Below are 19,591 nucleotides of genomic sequence, written 5' to 3' on the forward strand. Positions count from 1 at the left end.
TAGTGAGCCTAAATCTTTCTAACTGTAAACTAGGAACAAATGTGAATGGGCCTTTCCTTACTGAGGATCTGCAGCAGTGAGTCAGATGTCTGCAAAGCTCCAAGTCAGAGTTACTCAGAGGCAGAGGAAATTTTTATATCAGGCTTTCGGCAGCTTTCAGGAGATTTGATTACCCTGATCGCTATACATTACAGTAAATAGCACTCATTTTTTGCAACTGGTTTATAGCCATAACTGAGTTATCTGATTCGAGGTTGCATTAACTTCATGTGGTGTCAGTATAATTTCAGCACGGAATAATTTGTCATTTGAGGCAGGTTCACGAATCTGTTTCTTTGCAAGGCCCCATTTAAAATGATCCTCCTTTCTCCATCCCCTTCCCTAGGCCTCCGCACCCCTAGCCTCTTCCTCCCTAAAACAAGGACTATGAAAACCTTGAAGTTCAGATTTGCATCAGGGTTTTGGAAACCTTTCCAAGTTCTGCCAAACTAATATAGCAGCTCACCAGTTTTTGCAGGTAGCTTGTATAATATTTATAATTTCAAGCGAATAGAAATGTCACATTTCAAAACGCATCTCTGAGAGCTGTTTTATTCTTTACAGAAAAACGCAAGAAACAGTCACATTTTTCTAGACTGTTCTTCTAATACAAATTTTAATCTTGCTCTCATGACCTTGTAACTATTACGATTCAAATAGCCCCTCCCCTACCTCTCACGAGTGATTTTGTTCTAGGGCCTTGCTGCTCAGTGGAAGGTCTGGGAACCCGTGATATTGATACCACCTGGGAACCTGTTAGGACTGAGTATCAGATCCTGCCTGAAACTTGCCAAATCAGGATATGAACGTTTTAAAAAGTCCTTTTGTGATTCTCCTGCACAATAAGATCTCAGGAACACTGACCTAGAGTGAAGGGATTTCATCTCACTTTACCCCTTATGTTGTTAAACAAACCTTAACAAAATTCTATTTGGTGTTTATTACTAGTTTTGTGTTGTTAGTAGTCGCTTAGTCATATCTGATTCTTTTGTGACCCCGTGGACTTTAGCCCACCAGATTCCTCTGTCCATGGGATTTCCCAGGTAAGAATACTAGAGTAGGTTGCCATTTGCTCCTCCAGGGGATCTTCCTGACCCAGGGATTGAACCCCAGTCTCCTGCATTGGCAGGCAGGTTCTTTACCACTGAACCACCTGGGAAACTCTTTTTAACTAGCTTAGAGCAGAGTTCGGAGAAGGCAATGGCAACCCACTCCAGTACTCATGCCTGAAAAATCCCAAGGATGGAGGAGCCTGGTAGGCTGCAGTCCATTGGACACAACTGAGCGACTTCACTTTCACTTTTCACTTTCATGCATTGGAGAAGGAAGTGGCAACCCACTCCAGTGTTCTTGCCTGGAGAATCCCAGGGACGGGGGAGCCTGGTGGGCTGCCATCTATGGGGTCGCATAGAGTCGGACACGACTGAAGTGACTTAGCAACGGCAACAGCAGCAGAGCAGAGTTGTTAAATGTTTACCAGATTTAAACATTCCGACTTTTCCTCAAAGTATCTATAACTGACTTTAAAATGCTCTTGCCTTTCTGGGTTCTTGTAGAGCAAGAATTCTCAAAAGGGGGTAATTTTCGTTCTTCTTTTGTTTTTGCCATGCCATGTGGCATACGGGATCTCAGTTCCCCAACCAGGGATTGAACTCATTTTCCCCTGCAGTGGAAGCACAGAGTTTGAACCACCTGACCGCCAGGGAAGTCCTTACGAAGGGCAATTTTGAAACACCCTCCCCATCAGAGACATTTGGCAACGCCTGGAGACATTTTTGTTTGTCACAATTTGGGGGTGGAGGAGAGGGGCTGCCTCTGGCATCTGGTGACTAGAAGCCAGCAATACTAGTTTTGGATCCTATAATGCACAGAATACCCCCCACCATAAAGACGGAACCAACCGTACATGTCAATAGCAACGAGATTGGGAAGGCCCATAGCAGAGGTATGTGGTTTGTAGAGAGGGACTCATGTGTGCAACGGTTCACAGCAGGATGCAGGAAAATGAAGCCATGTGGCGTGTCATCACCTGATAGGAGAAGAGCAAGGGGACTGGTAGTGGCCTGAGTTATGACGCTGGGAGCCTGGGGGTGGGGGGGCCGGCGAGCAGAGAATCCAGCCACAGATGAGAGGAGAGATCTCAGAGAGCTTGTCGCCAATGCTCTGTGCACAGACTGCCTAGATAGCAGGGTTGCGGTTCAGAGACTGGACATCAAGTCTGAGCTGGGGGTGGGGGGTGGTATTGCTGAAACAAAGCTTCAGTCCTAGACTGGATACGTTATGTGATCCCAAAATCACATTAGACCTGGAAAGCAAGAAAGGATTTCCGGTGTTATCATAGGAAGACTTGGGTGGATTTCTGGTAAATCCAGTAAGAGATAGACTTAGGTGCAAGGCAGAACCCCACTTGTTAGAACTGGACACCTCAGAGCCAGCCTAGCAGCAGGGGATGACCTGATGACAGTTAGCTGAGCTCTTAGCTAGAGTGAGCTTTTTAAATCCCTTCCAACCAAGAAGAGCCTTAGGGCTGAGAGTACAGTGTGGCTGACTTGCAGGAAGAGGTCAAGGGCTTCCAGCTATGGAGTAAGGTGGACAAGAAGCAAGTCGGCTCCTGGCATTGGCTGCTGAAAATTCATAGGATAAGAACTGGCTAGAACTTGAGAGATCCTCTGAGTCATTTCCCTACTGCACAGCACCTAACTCATTTCAGAAAGGTGGCCTACTCTTCAACTGTAACATTTTCAAAGAAAGATTGCTTTAAAAAATTTTTTTTATTTGGCTGTGATGGGTCTTAGTTGTGGCACTCAGGATCTTCGTGGCATCATGCGAGATCTTTCGTTTTGGCCACGGACTCTCTAGTTGTGGCACATGAGCTCAATACTTACAGCAGGTGGGCTTAGTTGCTCTGCGGCACGTGGGATCTTAGGTCCCTGACCAGGGACTGAACCCATGTCCCTGCATTGCAAGCTGGATTCTTAACTACTGGACCACCAGGGAAGTCCCCCTAAGAAACATTTATTAAGGACCTGTGTTGATGCCTTATAAACCATCTAAGTCAAAACTGCTTCTGCATTCCTAATCTTGTACCTCCTTACCAGACGTAAGTTGACTTTCTTTCATCCTACCCTTCATATGCTGTGCTTTCTAACATTCGGCCATGGTAAACAAGACCAACTTACCTTCGCAGCTGCCAAAACCAGCCTTCCCTTCTCCAAGCTCTTTAGCTCAATTTACCTCAATTTCATTAGCGTGTCACCCTGAGAGTCTCTACCCAACCTCTTAATCCCTTTGTTCTTCTCTGGACCCTCTCCAAGTGCTGCCTGTTTGTGATAGACACCACCAAAATGTATTTCTTAAATATACACTGTATGTGTGGACTGCCCTTTTGACAGTGGAGGCAAAGGAGACAGAATAGAAAAGGATATACATGGTTTTGTTGGTTTGTATCTGTCTCTTTTCTCTCCAAGGAGGTGTCCGTCTTTGCCGAGTTCATAGTCCAGCCTTGGAACAACAGTCCTTAGGCCAAGTTCCATTGTAAAACTTTAGTTGTCCTGCAAGTGCTTTCACTGTGACCTTCACCTAAGGACAATAGAGTGCACTATCATATAAAATAGGTCTGATGTGACTTTAACTGTAAATAAAGCTGGGATAAATGCATTTGTTCAGTTCCAGGGAAGGCATTATACTGCCACGTGGATTTTCTTTCAAATAAGCTGCAAAACAAAGTTCCTTTCCACATAAAGGGATTTATTCAACTGAATGCACTTGCCTTGTTGCAACTGGATTAATTTCATTTCACATCATGTCTCTAAGTAGAAAAGTAAACTGATTTGCAGCAAGCTAAATGGATATGTTGATACATCCTACGTCAGTAAGATTTATTCCAGCTAGATTACAATCACAGTCCATTGGTTGCTTTAGCTTCTATTAAGTAGTTGCAAAAGTGCACCATTTCAGTGTGTGCACTGAAAAACAGTTTATCAAAGTCACGATATATGGGAATGCTATAGAATGAGAGAACATGCAGATGTGTAAAGTGAGAAAAATGTTATAAAAAATTTGTCACTCTATATCCATGTTCAATATTTTTATCCATGTTTTTATATATTATTAAATATCCATGTTCTAAAAGCCACCATCTTAGATTTTTGAATTGTGTTTCTCATGGCACCATTCGATATACACGCAAGCCAACACTTGGTGAACAAGGGTGAACGAGTATTGGCCATGGGCTGGCTGGGTGTTCACCGCAGCGCCAGGGACCACCGCCCACCCAGTACCAGAGCCCCACCCCCTCATTCCATCCTGTACTTCCTGTTGCACTCTTGCCTCTTCTGTGTCTCTCTCCATTTCCGAAACTGCTATCTTACCGTCCTCCTGGGATTCTCAATCTCTGTCTGTTTTAGGACCCTCCTTTCATCTCTCCCAAATTGCTGACTTTATCTTGGCTTGTGCTTCTAGCACAATAAAGCTCCCAGTGGAAATCTGTCTGATTTCTATAGCTAGTAGCTTCTATAACCAGTAGTTATTTTCAAAAGGAAATAGCTTCTGGAGATGAGTCTGTGGTGTCACAGGGCTGTTATATGGATCAAATGTAATAATGTGTATTAAAAAAGCCACTTGTAAACTGTAACATGCTCTCTGAAAGTAAATTATTACTGGATTATATGACTTTAGGGTTTCAAAAGCAGCTGGATGATATATAAAAGTTCAGTAAGACTTGGTAACCCAGTTGGAAAAGAAAATTAGAGAATTTGGGGCATTGAACCCTTCCATCAGTAAGCTAGAAGTCTTTAACATTTTTTACAGTCAAAGCACACCCATCCCATTGAGAACACACACTCTGGTCCAAGGACTGTGTCTGTTCACCATTCTGGAACTAGGCCTTCACTCTTACCTGAGTATCCCCACCCCCCATAGTCACCTTTCGAAATGCCAGCCAACCTTCAAAGGTGAGACCCAAACCCGCTCTCTCTCCCCAGTTCTTCCCCAGACAGAATTCATCTCTTTGTCCCCAGCACTCCAGTTCAGTTCAGTCGCTCAGTCATGTCTGACTCTTTGCGACCTCATGAATCACAGCACACCAGGCCTCCCTGTCCATCACCAACTCCCGGAGTTCACTCAGTTTCACGTCCATCGAGTCGGTGATGCCATCCAGCCATCTCATCCTCTGTCGTCCCCTTCTCCTCCTGCCTCCAATCCCTCCCAGCATCAGAGTCTTTTTCAATGAGTCAACTCTTCCCATGAGGTGGCCAAAGTACTGGAGTTTCAGCTTTAGCATCATTCCTTCCAACGAAATCCCAGGGCTCATCTCCTTCAGAGTGGACTAGTTGGATCTCCTTGCAGTCCAAGGGACTCTCAAGAGTCTTCTCCAACACCACAGTTCAAAAGCATCAATTCTTTGGTGCTCAGCTTTCTTCACAGTCCAACTCTCACATCCATACACTTATGTCAGCCTTAAATTATGTATGTGGGTGTCCATCTCCCTGTGACTTGCTGAAGAACACAGCCATCCTAGCGTTTGTCAGGCCTTCCCCTCCCCAATAGCTCAAAGTAAAGTGGCTAGAGGATAAAGCAGAGAATTCCACGGGCCAAAAATGTCCTACAAAAAAGCTTTATCCCTGGAGGCTGGTCCCAGATACAAAAATGTCCTCACTTGAGCAACTAACTGTAGGACCCTCTGCAATGAAACAAGGTCTATTAAATAGACATAAAAAAACCCTGTGAGTGGAGGGTACATTGAGGTTTCTTACTCTTTTTCATACTTTTCATTTGCATAGTTCATGTTTTTAAATGAATATAAAAGACCCCATCCTATTTAAGTTACTGAACTGAATAACTTATTTTCATTCTAACTTGATTTTCAGCCACAATGTTTTCCTGTAGTTTAAATGAGAAAAGCCATCCTTCGCATCCCAGCTTAGCTATATTTTATCTACTGAATACGGTACCCATTCAGATCAATAGCCCATGGACTGTATTCTACACAATCCCACCTTGCATTGCACCCGTAATTGAAAGGAACTCGGTGTGCAAAGTGTGGGGCTCTTGGAGAATGAAAAGTACTACCCTTTAGCACATTTTAAAAAATCCTTGGGCTGTTCTATTATTTTAACACTTTACCTTTGGCAGAGCAGAAAGTCTTTTTTAGGAATCATCTCTAAAATGATTAACCATGTTACTATTGCCAAGTACACATTAGGTGCTCAATAAATATTTTTAAAATAAATGAAAATACTGTGCCCTTCAAAACAAAAGATAACTCCAGTCATTTCAAACAGACAGCAATGGATATGGTTTCCAGCTGTTGCTCTTTTGTGTTCATTAGAAATCACAGAAAAATGGAAATTTGGGGGAAAGATCAAACCTTTTATGAAACTGCATTGATGAGCGCAGATTGTAATTTTGTTTATAGTGATTTAATGTACAGTTGCTTGAGGGATTTATTGTTATCACGGATTAAAGCTGTGTTGTTACTATAATAGAAGATTGGCCCAGAGCCCTCATCTGATGCCAGCTCTTCAGCATTGCCTCTGTTCTTTCATCAGCAGCCCAGTGTACTGCCCTCCCCCCAGCTTTGTGAGCTACAGCCCTGGCACAGACCCCTCACTTAAAACTCCAGCCAATTTCCCTAACTACACACTTTCTCCCTTCACCTGCCAGATGCTTCTTGTTCTGAGACTGCACCTTGAAGTCAGAGGCTTTCAATGAGTTAAAAAGGGAAATATAGAATTACCTAGCTTATCAGTATTTTAAGTATTCTTGTAGACTTAAATGAGAGTTCTTGTACAAAACCACTTGAACTATTTCTTAAGATATGCTAATTTTTTTTCTCTCTTTGATTGAACTGTTGACCTTCTGGGTATGTGACTGGTTATTACCTCAAGTATGTTTGGAACTTTCTTGCCCTAACCATTCTACAAGGTAATTAGCGTGAAGACATTATTGTAGGAGCATGTCACCTTGGGCTGGGATCTCACTAATAGAGCAGAACTGTGCCTACTCTGTGCTCCAAAAAATCTCTAAGAAAAATCCACAGCATTGAGGGAAAGGTTAAAATTGCTGATTTCGTGGGCTCTCTCTTACCCATATATTTAATTTGTAGAAGGATCCAAACATAGGGAGGATTGTGGTTCTTCTGTTTGAAAAATGAAAGCAACTCTGTTTTCTCAGAACTCCGCTTACGCAACGTGGCTGCTCTCACAGCACTGGGTCAACCAAAACCAAAATAAGACATTTCAGAGCTCTTGCTTCCCCACCACCTTCCTCCAACAAAGAAATACATAGCATTTGAGGATATAATCCCATGCAATGACAGATGTTAGAGAGAATGACTGTCCTCTGGGAGGTAATTAACATATATGAGGAAACTGAGGCCCAGGGAGGTGCAATAACTCACAGGTAATCCACATTCCTTCTTGAGCTCTCCTGTCTCTTCCACTGTAGAAGGAGCTCTTTGCTTTCTGAATTGAAAACCATTTCATGTTGCCTGCTCAGTTATTTCAGTAAATGCTCCTAAGTTTGGGACCCATCCCAACTGTTATAAAACCTTATATGAGTAATAATGAGGCTCTTCAATCCTAGGATCCCCAAGGTGATCATTTCTAGTTCATCGCAGGGCACTTTGGATGCCCAAGTCAAACCCTAAGTGATGGGACAAGCCTGCCTGATTCTACCATCTGCTTCATTTATAAGTCTATAATGTGTCAATATGCAGTGATGTGTCACATAAACAATAATTTCTCATTATTATAATAACATTTTTCTTTACTAGCAACAATATTTCTGACCTGAATCTATTCTTGTCGTGGCTGTGTGTGCAAGCCAAGCCTTGTTTGCCTCTGCAACGTATTAATAATGTATTAATTATCTTCCCAGTGCTGCCCCAACAAGGAACAGAGAGGATTTATCTAAATCATGAAACATGAAATGAAGCTAACACTGCGTTAATTATATTTTAGGGTAGTCTCAGCATTAGGTAGGGTAGCAAAATTTTGGCCTAATTTTTGACAGAAGATGGAAAGCACTACTCAATTAACAAGGCATTTGTTTAGTACCTACTGTGCACAAATTTTAAGAGACTAAGAGGGAGGGAATTGGCCAATTTAGTTTTATAGTCTTAGTTAAAAGCAATAAAGGGTAAGGTAATATAAGAATTTTGGTTTAGTGTCAATTAGCTTAAGTATTAATATATTAGACTGCACCATTCAAAACTGACAATGTCTGACAGTTTTTTTTTTTACCAAAAGAAGTGGCAGTTTCATATGATTCAGCCTAACATTAAGGGACTCTTGTCATACTGTATCAGCTTCTAAAACATTATAGTGCTCATTCTATTTTTTAAATGAAATGATTCAAGTTGAAGCTGTCATTATTAGAAAATCAGTAGAAAGTAAATATAGGTCAGGGATTTGACTCCCGTTTCTCATATTCATTTATTTTTTAGACTCAAAAGTAACATATATTTTGTAGTTTTAAAGTGATTTGGGGAGGATTATTTCTTTGTTTTTACTGCCTTAGGGAATTCTGTTGATTGGGTTGAGTCATGGACGCTGCTACTTGTTCTTCAAGTGATATTCCTCAGCTCAGTTCTTCAGGCCATTTCCTTTATGATCTTCATGCAAAACTACCTATCTCCCTGCTTCTCTGCAGACATGTTTGATTGCAGAACTCTCTGCTTATATATGTATATATATTTCTTTATGAGAGATAAAAATCTTAATATCCAATTTTGCCAATCTGTCCCTGAATAACAGATTACTGATCAGTCAGAACAGGTTACTGCATATGTATTTCACTAACAAATATTTACCAAAAATCTATTTTGTGCAAGCAGTGGAGTGACTCTCTGTCAAATATAAAGTTGTATGAACAAAGTGCATGCATTAATATACATATAAACTTCAGTTCAGTTCAGTTCAGTCGCTCAGTCATGTCCGACTCTTTGCGACCCCATGAATCACAGCACTCCAGGCCTCCCTGTCCATCACCAACTCCCGGGGTTCACCCCAAACTCATGTCCATCGAGTCGGTGATGCCATCCAACCATCTCATCCTCTGTCGTCCCCTTCTCCTCCTGCCCCCAATCCCTTCCAGCATCAGGGTCTTTTCCAATGAGTCAACTCTTCGCATGAAGTGGCCAAAGTATTGGCATTTCAGCTTCAGCATTAGTCCTTCCAATGAACACCCAGGGCTGATCTCCTTTAGAATGGACTGGTTGGATCTCCTTGCAGTCCAAGGGACTCTCAAGAGTCTTCTCCAACACCACAGTTCAAAAGCATCAATTCTTTGGCGCTCAGCTTTCTTCACAGTCCAATTCTCACATCCATACATGACCACTGGAAAAACCATAGCCTTGACTAGACGGACCTTTGTTGGCAAAGTAATGTCTCTGCTTTTTAATATGCCATCTAGGTTGGTCATAACTTTCCTTCCAAGGAATAAGTGTCTTTTAATTTCATGGCTGCAGTCACCATCTGCAGTGATTTGGGTGCAAACTAAATACCAGGAACCACTCTTAGCCTTTGACTTTTTAGTCTGTTTAACCCTACCCAAGATAGGTACATGGTTATATCCTTTTTAAAGATGAGGAAACTAAGGCCAGAAGAGGTTAAGTGTGCTTCTATCACGCAAACCTTTGACCAACCATTGTTCTGGTTATTGTGGAAACCCAAGGTTAGGAAGCAAGTGCTTTTCCCAGACCATGAAATTACAGTGGGACAAATTAGCAGTGACTTCTGATGCCCTAAAATGGTAAATAGCAACACAGACCGACCTGTGCACAATGACACAAAACACTCATGCCTGTCACCCTGGGTTTCCTCCCAGCTCAGAACACCCCTCGAGGTCCCGGGGCACATGGGGACGCATGCCACACGCGCTGACCAGAGCTTTCTTGCAGAGTCACATCTTACCCCAAATCTTATCACAACGCTGCCGACTGTCGGGCTCTATCAAGAAAATGTGCACTCATCTTCCCGTTATGCCCAACGTGTGAACACTGATAACACATCTAAATTCGAAGAAAATCAACAGAAGTCATCTCAGTCAACCTGAAAAATCTAGTGACTCATTCACACCCTTTTCACAGGGCTTCTGCGGGCACTGGCTTCTCCTGAGCCAGCCTCCAGGCTCCTGCAGCCCCAGAGTAGCTCAGGGCTGGAGAGCTCGGCAGGTCAGATGAGTGCTGACTCTCTCCTGCACAGACGGCAGGGTTGCTCAACCAGCGGCCCCTGCTCTGTGCTGCCGGTAACCCCATCGCTTCTGTCCCCCAGGCCTGCTGAACAAGGTTGCCTTGGGAAAAAGTAGCAGGAGGAAGATGCTGGCTTTTCAGCCCCAAGAATAAATTCCATCACTCTGAAAGTAAAACCATGATATCTAAATTTGATTCGACTTATGTCAGGTCTGATAAATACGTGCACACATGTAGATCCTTAAACCATGTACGTCGACTCCTCAGAACAAAACCACTTTCTCATCAGGAAGACAAGGTCTGGTAGACCAGTTCACCAGAATGAAGAACAGAAAAATTTTATTTTTTTTGTTATTGGATTTATTTTTTGGATATTCTAATTTACACATATACATACACACACACACACACACACACACACACACATTGGTGTAATCCAGCCCACAGGACAGTTAATTGCCTTGGCAAGGATGGACAATTACGATTTTGTTTAAATTTAAACTGGTCCCATTAACTTAGTGAGCTTGGCTTTAGGCATCCATCCTCAGATGGATTTCAGCCTCAAGCCGGCAGTAAGCAGAGTAGGTGGGCTTCCCTGGTGGCTCAGATGGTAAGGAATCTGCTTGCAATGTGGGAGACCTGGACTCAATCCCTGGGTTGGGAAAATCCCCTGGAGGAGGGTATGGCAACCCACTCCAGTATTCTTGCCTGGAGAATCCCCATGGACAGAGGAGACTGGTGGGCTGCAATCCATGGGGTTGCAAAGAGTCAGACACGACCGAGTGACTAAGCACAGCACAGCACACTAGTGGTAAAGAACCCACCTGCCAATGCAGGAGACAAAAGAGACTTGGGTTCGATCCCTGGGTTGGGAAGATCCCCTGGAGGAGGGCATGGCAACCCATTCTGGTATTCTTGCTTGGAGAATCCCCATGGACAAAAGAGCCTACAGTTGGTCTATGGTTTGCAGTTCACGGGGCCACAAAGAGTTGGACACAAGTGAGCGACTGAGCACACACACGTCTTCCAGCTGTGCAACCCAGGGTAGTTACTTATCCACCCCATGCCTCTACTTTCTCACCTGTAAAATGGGAATAATATAACTAAACTAACCCACCTGGATTTGTTAAAAAGGTTAGATGAAATTATAAATGGTGAAGCATTGAGAACAATGCAAGCTCTCAAGACAAGGGAGTTTTTTGTAACAGTAACTTGAAATGGGTTCACACATCCCAATAGGAAACTCTTGAATTCTCTTTTATTTTTAAGTTTAATCTTTTTTTATTTTTTGGCCACACCACGCAGCTTGCAGGATCTTAGTTCCCCGACCAGGGTTCAAACCCAGGCCTCCGGCAGTGGAAGTGTGAATTCCGAACGACTGGACTACCGGGGAATTCCCATAACTTTCATCTTTGTAGCACTTAATTTCTTATTTCTTCTTTTTTTATGTATGTGCAGAATGAAGGTGTTTAGTCATCCTTGGAATACAATCTTTCCTTTCATTAAAAACCATTATTAAGTGTCTTCAAGCTCCTTTTCTGCAGTAAATGATCCAGATTACTTAATTGTTCTGTTTTACATGCGTTAATCATTTATTTGAACTTCTCAACAATCTCTGAATTTAGTACATGCAGAAATATTGTCTAGAATAATTTGGCTTTGGAACCCCTTATCAGCTTCAGTCCATTAGCTCAAGTGTTTAAAATTAGTGTTAATATGCTCAAAGTGAAGTTCTTTACCTTATTTGTCAGTTGCTTTTATTATGTCATATTGCAATAGTCATGAAATTCTCAAATGCATAGTTTAGGAGAAGCCAAACCAGACAAGATGATAAGCCATCCATTCATTCATCAAATATTAATATTTGTTGAGGGGCTACTATGTGCCAGGTACTGTGCTATTCTCTAAGATTACAAATAAGACACACCCTGCTTAGAGGAGCTTATAGTTTGGAAGAGAAGACACAGAAGTAAACAAAGCATGGCCAAGATCTTTCATCTGATGCTGTACTTGAAGTCAGAAGGTGCTAGGATAACCTTGGAGCAAAAGGGAGGAAGAACTCAGCACTGCCCTGGTGGCTCGGATGGTAAAAAATTTGTCTGCAACGCAGGAGACACAGGTTCGACCTCTGGGTTGGGAAGATCCCCTGAAGTAGGAAATGGCAACCCACTCCAGTATTCTTGCCTGGAAAATTCCATGGACAGAGGAGTCTGTGGGCAACAGTCCGTGGGGTCACAAAGAGTCAGACAATTAGCACTTTGGTAGATCTAGCAAGGCTGCACAGAGAAGGTGACTTTTGAGCCTTTTTTTTTTTTTTTAGTATTCAGTTCAGTTCAGTTGCTCGTCTGTGTCCGACTCTTAGCGACCCCATGGACTGCAGTACCCCAGGCTTCCCCATCCATGCACTGTGTTTTCAGTTTTTATGAAAAAGCTGTAGCAATCCATACATAGGGATCTCAGTGAGACAGCCTAACTTCTTGAGGTTTCAGGTTTGTTTGTCATAAAATGGTACCCCCTTCATCCTAAGCTCATGGCCAGTTTTAGTTATCCATGTTATCATTGATGAATTCCATTCTTTAATCATCTTGCTCAGTTCAGTTCAGGCACTCAGTCATGTCCGACTCTCTGCAACCCCATGGACTGCAGCACCCCAGGCTTCCCTGACTATCACCAACTCCCTGAGTTTGCTCAAACTCATGTCCGTCAAGTCAGTGATGCCATCCAACCATCTCATCCTCTGTCATCCCCATACTCCAATTAAAAAATAAATTAAAAATAAATAAAGACCCAGTAGAGAGGGGTGCCAGTTTTGGGGAATAGGAGGAGAAGAGAGAGAGGCGCTCGGAAGGACGTAGAGGTTTCCAGGGTGGACCACTATGCGGGCCACAGGGCCATACTGTGCCCAAACGGAGCAAACGCAAGTGGCACAAATCCTTCTAGAAATGCTCCTCGAAGACTTGTTAAAGGTCAGCAGGGAATGTCAATGTCATATGCAAAGAGTAATATACGTATATTCCCTACTAGTTATTCTTTTCAAAAGACCCCTTAATATATGTTACTTACATGAGCTAAGATAATACTGATGTGGGAGTCTTAATGTTTAATTTTCCGGAAATTTATTTTCTAGGTACAATAAGATATTAGCATTGTTTCAGTTATCTGTGCCTGATAACTACTAAGATATCTACTTATTCATTTACTTGGTTATTATCAGTCTCTCCACCCCCCTCCTCACTAGAGGACAAGCTCCAAAGATCAAAGACTTTGCCTCTTCTGTCCACATCCGCATCCCCAGCACCTAAAACAGTGTTTGGCTAATGGTAGGTGCTCAGTAAATATTTATTTGTTGAGTAAATGAATGCATTTCCATGTGGGCAAAAAAGAAATCATCATATCCTTTACTAATGAGGAAAGAAAAGAAAAAAACCCTGGACTTACAGCAATTTTTCATGAACAGATCCAATTTTGCAAAAATGGAACTGACGTTTAAAAGATATTTTTCTTCCTGAAGCTCTGCTTCTGGGAAAATCACAGCTGCCAGCTTAGATGGTGGTTTTAACTGCCCAGTTTCAAATTCTGCACAGTTAAAAAACTGCCCAGCTACAAATTGGCAGAGCTCAGCTTCCTTAAATGCTGTTGGATCAGTAAGGAAACGGTGATTTTCCTTATTGATTTCATGCCAGTTCCTTTTTTGTGAAAATTCCCATGTGCTGTTCAATGGAACATGTACAAGAAAACCTGAACAGTGGGGGCCAGAAATTAAATAGGTCCCTCATGTTCCTCTCTGATCAGGTGATGTCAAAACCTTTCTACTTTGAGGATGAAGCGTTCAATTGTTTTCCCCTTTAAATTTAGTAGAGAGCTTATTGCCCCTGGTGGACTACACATATGCTCCTTCTGATCTGTGAAATAACTCATTCCTGGATGAACTTTAAGCTCCCAAATAGCGCATGTAAAATACTGTTTATGAAACGTGGGAGAAATGTTTCACGTTCTCATTACTCCAGCACAGTTGCACCAAACCATTCTCTCCAAGGTTCCATTTTTCCCGAGAAGAAGGAAAAACAGGGACTTCCCTGGCGGTTCAGTGGCTGGGACTAGGTGCTTCCATTGCAGGGGGTCCCAGTTTCAATCCCTAGTCAGGGAACCAGATCCCACATGCTACAGCTAAGACCTGGCACAGTTTATTAAATAAATAAATATTTTTTTAAAAACTTCAACATCACTATGATAACAGTAATAGTAAGCACACTTCTGATGGATTTTATTCAATAGTCTCATAGAGGCTGCAATGTAGAAAACCCATCATCAGCAAAAAAACTTTCCATGAACTGGATACTATGCCAGGTCCACACCCTGCAAGGAGGAATGAGGCATGGTTCCTATCCCCTGGGGCTCACAAGTTAGCCAAGGGCAAGAAGACCAGAACCACAGGGCAAATTGAATAGTTACTAATGAACTACATGGTCAGTGAGCGCTCCACGGGATTCAGGAAAGGACAGGGGTCATCAGACAGCGTTTCCAGAGGAGACGGACTTGAATTTGAGTTGGACCTTTAGTGGGGAGGCTGCACTGAGATAGAGAAGAGTGCTAGGAACACTCCTGGATGCCTTTGCTAGGAGTTCCAGCCGGCAGAGGTGCAGGTTGTAGCAGCTAAGGTAGGGGGCAAGATCAGGGGTGGTCTTGAATGCCACTCTAAGATCCGGGGGCTTGATTCTCGAAGTAAAGTGGAATCCTTGAGAATTTTTGAGCAGAAAGGATGTGAGCTAAGCAATGCTTCACAGAAATTAAATCAAACAGAGATCTGTGCTATAAATTTAACTGGGGGTCTTCAGAATTGCGATAATGAGACTGTGACCCAGGCTGAAGACAGTAGGGCATCTCCATCACTCAGCACTTCTTAATGATTCTACGAAACTGCACTCTAGCTGACTCCATACTGAAAGATGGTGAGTGATTCTGTGATCCTGAATGCTGCTCGGAAGAGGTCTCATTCCTTTCGTGCCCCACGGTGTGTAAATGGACCAGAGCCAGGTTTGGTCTATCTGCAAACCTCAGAAAATCTAGGTAACTTAGAGAATAAAAGCTGGGAGGGTTCTTAGAGCCCTCAGAGTCCACCCCCTTGGTGTACCCATCCAGAGGCCAGCCCTTGGTCAGGTTCACCCAGCTCGTCAATGTCAGGCTAAGGGCATGACCAGAACTCCTGACTGCATTCCAGCAAAGCTTCTGCAGCTGGTCCAAATTCTTTTTTGAGGTGTGCGTATACACATTCTGACAGAATCCAGAAAAATTGGGGCCCTAACTGAGACAGTGGAAGCTACTTTCCTTGACTCCCCCCAGTATCCTCCCCCCAGATCCAGTCCCTGCCTGAGCCCCCTCTTCATTCCTGCCAACCCCCTGCCTCCATGATTTCCTGCAGCATCCTCTGGCTTCTGGTTCTCTACTCACATCCTGTTGTTTCTTGTGTCTTGCCACGGATTGTGCTGTCTTCTTTGTCCAGAACCCTTACCACCTTCAGGAGACACCCCCACAAACACCCAGCCTCAGCTCCTCCCATAGGTGGGCTAAGTTCTCTCTCCCTGGAGCTCTGTGCTGCCTTATACAAGACTCTATCTCTGTGTCTCTTAGATGTCTTATAATTGCCTGTTCCTGTGCCTGCCTCCTGCCCTTCAACTGTGAGCTCCCTGAGGGCAGGGACTTCGTATGCATCACCAAACACCCAGCTTCTAGCTCAGTGCCTGGCACCCAAGAAGCATTCAAGTGTCTGATGAATGAATGAATAGCATTTGCCTTAGTGCATTCATGTAACAAATATTTATTGAGCAGTTACTTATGATCAGTACTGTGGTATTCACACTTACGTGTCAGTATATACCAACACACTCAAGCTCCAAATTATGCACTGGTAAGTTATACACGTGGCATGTTCACAGGCACACGCAGCAGAGACCGTGTACGTATCTACAAACACCAGAGCTGGCAAATGCAGTAAAGTGCGTGCCAGATGTCTCTGAAATTTGCAAAGAACCAAGAACCAAAAATGACAGTTAGCTCCATAAGCCCTCTAAAAGAAAAGAGAAAAAGTGTAAAAGAACAAAAGAGCAGAAGGAAGTGGCTATGGGGTTTTTTTTCTGTGCACTTGAGCCGGGGGTGGGGAAGATTTATAAAAGCATTCTATGCTGGGCAGGTTCATAAAAGCCTGAGTTCCTCAAGGGCTGGTTTTAGGAGCTGTTAGGAAAATTCACTACCATGCATGAGTCGGGGGATTGCTTTTTATTCCACTGGAAACTGTTAATGAGGACGCCATTAGCGGCCCCTTCTCAATTTGCCTGATAGAGACAGCGGGTTCACCTGAGCAATTCTGGAACCTGATCACTGCCAATTAGGGGAGCATTGTCTGGCTGACATAATCAAGTGAGTATAAATATATTTATCATGATTGGAGTGGGAAAGGGAGAGCAGAAAGATTGAGGCAGAAGCTGCCGCCCCTTGCCTGGCCCCAACCTGGATCTAACTCAGCGTGTCTGTCACCCAGCGCTCAGTAGAAGCCATCACCGGAATGCACAGTTGAGAATTCAGGACTAAAATTGTTTTCCCTAGAAGGGGCCCTGTCTCTCCTTATTTTTCCTCCTCACTTCTTCCCGTTTTTTTTTTTTTTTTTCATGATCGCTTCCATGAACGCTGCAGAGAGACAGGAAACCAGATGCCCCGTTGATCACATTTACATGCTGCCCCCGTGGCCATGCTGCCCCTACTTAGCTTATCTGCAGTTCAAAGTGATCTGGGGGAAGGTGGCAGTGATGAGACTCCTACCCTCTCTGCCTGCCTGGGTGTGCCTGTCGGCCTGGCATTGTTTTTATTTCATTGTCTATTTGTGGGACTTTGATGGTAATATCTACGATATGTCTCAGAGCCGGTCTTGAAAGACCCTGATAAAAACAGTTCCCCTGCAGTGGACTAGATATGGGAGGAATGTCTCATGTTTCAACAGCTAGAAGGTGAGGTGAGTTGAAGTTGTATCTGGTGGTTATTCTTGTTGCCTGCCTGGAAAGCAGGGTCTATTTAAACATTTGCACGGATTTCAAAATGCAGACTGCATCTCTTCATCCCCAAACCAATGGCTGGGGTTCGATACGAATGGTTGAGTGGCACAGTTGGTGGGAAATCAATGACAAAACTGACCTCTTGGCTGAATTTGATCTTGGGTCGATGCAGAGCCAATCCATCAAAAGAGGGACTTGTTTCTTCTTCCCTCCCTTGCCTATTTGATAACAACATTAATAGAGCTGAGTTGATTTCAGTTATTTCCTCTGTTCTTATCACGTGTGTGCTGCTCTGTCTTGGCCCTTGAAGGCTGAAGACCCTTCCCAGTGGCTATAACAGATGACAAAACCCTGTGTCCTGCTCCCACAGCTGCAAATTGCTCTCAGCCTGTCTTCTTGGATTTGACAAAAACTATTTTATTACTGGTAGCACACATATAATACTCGGCGATATAAGGGAAGGTGTAGATACACAGAATAAATAAGGAGCCGGTGTAGGAAAAATGTCATTTTACAGAGATCACTCAGCCTTAAGGCATCTGACCACCCTTATTCAGCCTGTTCCTGCTAAATTTTTCCTTCTTCAGCCGCCCAGGAATTGTCAAGGCTAACCTCTTTCCAGCCAGCTATCAGAAATATGTATTTCTTTTGCTTTTCAGATCTTAATGGATGAAATATTTCTTTTTTTTTCTGTCTTCTACCTCTTGCCAGACATATTGGGGTTTTTTTTGAGAAAGTGAGCTCATTTATCACCGAGGAAGAAAGAAAGTCATTCCATATTTACCCGTTAACAAATTATCACTTGCAGTGAAAATACAGCAGAACTCTCTCACTCTGTAAATAAATGTGTTACTTGCCTTGACCAACCCTCAGTCGATGGATAGCCACTGTTCTCTTCAAGTCGGCTTAATTTTCTCTCTTTGGTTTTTGTTTTCTTGAAGCAAAGAGATTCTTGGTTCTTTCTTTGATCCTGCTTTTGAGGAATGCTCCTGTCTCCTTTGAGTCTGTTTGTTTTGTGAACTGGCTCGATTAACCCCTTAGCGTTTATCGAGGAATGTATTGTTTGGGTGCTGTGGGTTCCTCTGAAATCCTCCCTGTTTGAACGTTGAATGGAGTCACTTATCTGAATGCTGACTCCTTCCTAATCCATCGGTTTTCCTCTGTGTTGATGAGGGCATGAAATAGCCACATACCTAGAGATAGTATAATGTCGTCAACTGAGCTTAAGTGCTGTAGTCAGCGAGACCCAGATTATAAAACAGTACAGCCTTGGGCACATGGCTTCCCTCTTCTGAACCATGCATTTCTTGTCAGAGATGCTGCTGAATCTCTCTATATATATCTATACCTATCTCTAATACAGCAGTCTATTCCTTGCTGTTCTCCATACAAACGAGAAGAGCCTGGTTTAACCAAATAATCCTGGAGCAAATTACAAATGGCTGTAAGAAGGTATTTTTGAGCATTTTAGTGGCATTTACTGCAGTGTCTTTGTAGGTCAATTAGTTACAGGGATAAACCTCTTTAACACACACCAAGCTCTTGACCAGGTTGGACATTACATCTTACGTCACTTTTTTCTTTTTAGTCAGTTTACTTTTTGCTAGGAAGTGGTAAAAGGGAAGCTAGAGGTCCAGTTAGTAGTATCATACCAATATCGGTTTCTTGGTTTTGATACTATAGTTTCGTGATATCTTTATCAGGGGAAGCAGGATAAAGAGTAATAGGGGAACTCTCTGTACTCTGCAACTTCCTGTGGGTCCATAATGATTTCAAAATAAAAAGTTTAATGAGAGAGAAAGAAAATGGGGTGGTAATTAGGAGTAATAAAGGCTCATCTTGGTTTTGGTCCCCAGCTAGGCAAATATTTATATTTTGTTTGCCTTTTCCTCCCCTTTTCACATACACATTTTGTGAGCAGTCAAACATAAGAGCCAGGGTTCATTTCTCTACAGAAGGGAAGAAAGAATTAGAATGAGCTAGGAGGACCCCTGCCATCATCCCCCCCCCCCTTTACCTGCACAGACTTACCCTCTGCATCCGTGCTCATCTTGTCCTTCATTCCTGTTCAAGGGGAGAGACCTCACCTGCTGCTACTGATAAACTCCTTCATCTGTACAAGGCATCCATGCCTTCCCGCTGTTTCCAAAGGCTCATCCATCTACATAATCTCCCCCTGTGATTCCTTCTTACCTGGGGTTTTAACAACCATCTAAAGAGAATAGCTCCCAAATGTATATGTCCACTCAGACCTTTTTGCTGAGACCCACACCAACAGACAAGAGAAGACAGAGACTAGGAATCTCTACCTAGATGT

The 19,591-nt window shown here is 43.1% G+C and overlaps 1 protein-coding gene across 2 annotated transcripts in view; it reads left to right on the plus strand.

Moving 5' to 3' along the window:
- GRAP2 (GRB2 related adaptor protein 2) overlaps positions 1–19,591 on the plus strand; it is a 67,614-nt gene that overhangs the window by 9,467 nt on the left and 38,556 nt on the right. The window contains exon 1 of one of the 2 annotated variants that reach the window (XM_061418602.1): positions 5,407–16,645. The exons of the other annotated variant lie outside the window; for it this stretch is intronic. The gene's annotated coding sequence lies outside the window, so the exon portion shown is untranslated. Of the gene's footprint in view, positions 1–5,406; positions 16,646–19,591 lie in introns of those variants that run through there. 2 annotated transcript variants of the gene reach the window in all.

This window comes from Bos javanicus, chromosome 5 (genome assembly GCF_032452875.1).
Source record: "Bos javanicus breed banteng chromosome 5, ARS-OSU_banteng_1.0, whole genome shotgun sequence".
Classification (NCBI taxonomy): Eukaryota; Metazoa; Chordata; class Mammalia; order Artiodactyla; family Bovidae; genus Bos; species Bos javanicus.